This window comes from Hemibagrus wyckioides, linkage group LG19, assembly GCF_019097595.1.
Source record: "Hemibagrus wyckioides isolate EC202008001 linkage group LG19, SWU_Hwy_1.0, whole genome shotgun sequence".
Lineage (NCBI taxonomy): Eukaryota > Metazoa > Chordata > Actinopteri > Siluriformes > Bagridae > Hemibagrus > Hemibagrus wyckioides.
The window spans coordinates 20,203,257-20,207,500 of record NC_080728.1 but is presented as its reverse complement, the minus strand read 5'-3'; positions in this window follow the sequence as shown (position 1 = coordinate 20,207,500).

Here is a 4,244-nt window from a genome sequence, read left to right as displayed (position 1 = left end):
AAGATGCAACATAAATAAAATACTATTATTATTGTAACAGGATGGTTAATAGTGGACCCGGTGATAGAGTGAATCGTTCCTGTAACACGTTTGTATAAATAAAAAAATAAAAAAACAAACACAAAAACCTTAGGAGGCGGTAATGCTCCATAAACGTTGGTGTAAACTAAGAAGACTAAAGAAGAAGACTAAAGAAGAAGAAGAAGAAGGGGGGAAAACCCATCAAACTACGTCTGGTAAGTTGGGTGGTTTAATAATAGCCGGCTGCATGAGTAGCTTAAACTTTTTTTCTTTATCACTGATGCATTTTGTTGCATTAACGTTACTTGCACTGTTTACTCGGTAGGGCAATTATTTTAAAAAAACCTTCACAAACGTGTTACAGGTACGAAAGACAATTCCCATAGAAGTGAATTAGTTTGAAAGTCATGCTGTCTGTCACGAAAAAAATGGGCCATTAGTGTCAGTGTGTACGAATCAATAGATTAAATTGCGTGACTGTTGCACGTAATGGCATGAGACTGGGTTGGTATTGCACATATTTTATTGCACAATTGGGGGAACATTTAACTGTTCATGAGGTAGATTGCTTGGGTGAAGAAACTGTTCTTGTGCCTGGCTGTCCTAGTATTTGGCGCTCTGTAGCACCGGCCAGATGGCAAAAGTTCAAAATGGAGATGGCTTGGATGTGAGGGGTCCAGAGTGATTTTCTGAGCTCTTTTCCTCACTCTGGATGCATACAGTTCTTGAAGGGTGGGCAGGGGAGCACCAATAATCCTTTCAGCTGCCCTAACTGTTCTCTGTAGTCTTCTAATGTCTGACTTTGTAGCTGAGCCAAACCAGACAGTTATAGAACTGCACTGAATAGACTCAATGACTGCTGAGTAGAACTGTTTTAGCAGCTCCTGTGGCAGGTTGAAAGAAAGTACAATCTTTTTTGGGCCTTTTTGACAATGGAGTCAATGTTAGTGTCTCACTTCAGGTCCTGAGAGATGGTGGTGCCCAGGAATGACTCCACTGTTCTTGCAGTGCTCATCACCATCCTGGATGAGGCCGATGACTGTAGTGTCGTTCGTAAATTTCAGGAGCTTGACAGATGGATCAGTAGAGGTGCAGTCATTGGTGTAAAGAGAGAAGAGCAGTGGAGAGAGGACGCAACTCTGGGGGGCACCGGTGCTGATGGTACGGCTGTTTGTTGTGGATTTCCCCAGTTTCACTAGCTGTTGCCTATCTGTCAGAAAGCTGGTGATCAACTGACAGATATAGCTAGGAACAGAGAGCTGGGTCAGTTGGGTCTGGAGGAGTGTTTGGACGATGGTGCTGAAGGCCGAACTGAAGTCCCTGAACAGGAGCCTCACATTAGTCCCTGATTTATACAGATGCTGTAGGATGAAGTGCAGTCCCATGTTGACTAGGTTTATTAAGTCACTGTTATCTGGCAGTAAGAATTTTCAGGTTAACTCAGAGATGAAGCTTGAGACGCCCTGCTGCCGCCACCTCTGAGCTGAATTCAGGGAATAGACTGCCAAAGTACCATTCAGAGACGGTGATTAAATAGTAAAACTCTTCAAAATTTACTGAGATTAACAGGGAGGATTTAGAGAGAAGAAAGCTGATTTATAGAGAAGCTGATTCATAGAGAAGAAAGCTGTAAGTGTAGTGTTATTTACTGGTAAACAAAAAACGTCAGCAGAAGCAGACGTGGTGGTTAATGTGTTCACAAGTGGCTTAAAGAGTTTCCAAGGAAGAAGAAACTGTCCATGTCTGGCACATGTTCATCAAAACAAAACAAAGTATATCACGATCATAAGATTAGGTCTTAGTATAAATAAATAGTATCACAGTCAGACCAGGGCAGAGCATGCCAAGATATATTCAGAATTTATCACTGTCTTCTTATGTCCCAACTCATAAGAAGCATGAAAGACTCACTGCCCACTGGGCCATCCCACAGCCCCAAACTCAAACAACAGTCACCCTTTAAGGCTGTGCATGCCAGAGGTCAGAAGTTCTTTAATGTATTTCCAATGATATCTGAAACATTAAAGGAACTATCTGCAGTCTGCTACATTTTTTATCTTTAGCATCACTGAATAAGAACTATAGCACATATAACACACCCCACACCCTCCTGGACCTGGTAAGTGTGTGAGCTGATGGATTGGCAGCTGTCTCTGTCTATGGGAGAATTATGTTGTGTGATTTGATCCTTTAGGCATCATTCAGTAAATGAAGGTCTGTCCTCAAACCAAAGTTATTGCCACTTGTAATTGGCATAAATTCTGATCGTTAAATGACACTGTGTTTGAGAAAGGTGCTATATAAATAAAACATTATTATTATTTTAACAGGAAGGTTAATAATGGTAAATAAGAGTAAATCCTCTGCTTGATAATGAGTTAAGGGGCAATCACAGATTAGAAAAGTGAATAATAATGTTGCTGGAACAGAGTGAGTGTGATTATTACACTTTGACTAGACAGACCCAAGCAAAACCCAAACCATTCCCTGTGATTCAAATGGTGTGATCTTCCACCACACCACTGGGTTGAAAAGCTTCAGATGGAGCAGGAACACTTACAAGGTAGTGCCAGGAAAAGGTTCGAAAACTAAACAGAGGAGACACCAAAATGGCAGACTTAAACAAATGAATGAAGCGAGTATTTTCTAACGTATCCTAAAAGCAATCAGATGTGCGCATGTGCAGTAGAAGTCAGTGGACAGTCTCGCGCCCAGACACCGTGCCGACATATTTGACTGCAATTCGAGGATCTCTTCATGTAAAGAACAGTGAGGTAAGTTATCAAACAAATAATAAGTGTGTGTGAATTTGATCATTCTACTTCTGTTATAACGCAAGCTATCATTTGTTTCATATTAACTTAGCTAGCAAACACTGCACAAGTTGAGAAATGTCTTGGTGGCTGTCCCGGTACTCTTCCGAGAGAGGGAGAAGAGAAACACCACTCAGAAATTAATAAAACGGTCATAACCGGGTGGGGTGGGGAGTGACTGTAAAAGTGGACGATACGACCACTGAACATATTGAGTAGATGACCTTCCAACCGTCTTGGTGAGCTTTTTGTCTTAGAAATGTACTAAACTATTACTAAGCTAACATCGCTAATGCGGTCGCTAAGCTAGTGCTAGGCTAACGTGGTGTTAATGCCTTTTCTGTCTTTTTTTCTGTCGACCGCTACGCTGATATTTGTTGAACGTAGCGGGGGAAAAACATGAATGTTTGTATGATGTAAACAGAGAGAGATCCAGAGAACGAAGGTTAACGTTAACTCTTCCCGAAACACTGGAAACACTCGGTTCCTCGAAATTTTCACTTGCAATTCGGCGGGAAACAAGAGACCGGGGTTCAAATCCCAGAGAGGGCGTATGTGATATCCAGCCGGATCCTTATGCAAGGTCCTTAATGTTATATGACTGAATCAGTTGTGTATTTATGTTTCAGTGCAACACTGTTATTTCTTTTTCTCATGCATCCCAACAGCATAGCTGTCTTTAAAAGATAGCTATTTTGTTTCAGATGTAGCACTATATACCATAAATACTTTTTATGGTATATAATGCTACAATACTGATGATAAAAATAGAATAGTAATAATAGTAATAATAATATGATAATAGTAAAGTAAAAGCAAAGAAGAGTGGCATGATAAAATAACAACATTGATTGATGAGTAAATATGGATTGTGAATTAATAAGTATGGATTATTGCACATGTGCACATTTTCTTTGTGTGTGGAAAATTGGAAATGGAACTTTTTAAATTAGAAATTTCCTTGTCCTTCAGAAGAGCTTGTGGCAACTGTCCTGGAGGCTCAAAACAGCTGCTTCATCAACGTGGTCATCCACTGCGCCGTGAAACTGAAGGTAAGATGTCAGTAGCCAAAAGCTTGGAGGGTATTGTACATATTAAATATACACTAAAAATTTCCTTTTAAAATAACCTATTGCAGATGCAGTGGACCTGTAAGCAGTGCATTTTTTACACAGATAAAAGAGGACAGTTGTTGAAACACTGTCGCCTGAAACATGGTGGTTTTACACGGCAGCCGCCGATACCCTGTCTTCATGGTGATTGCTTGTGCACACTCAAATCTTTTAATGCACTCAAAGTGCATTTATCTGTTTAGCATCCTCGATCAGACAGGCAAAGAAGTAAATCCACAGCTGCATTCCATTGCCACTTATGTGAATACATGGAGCCCTGCACTGAAGCAGAGTTTTT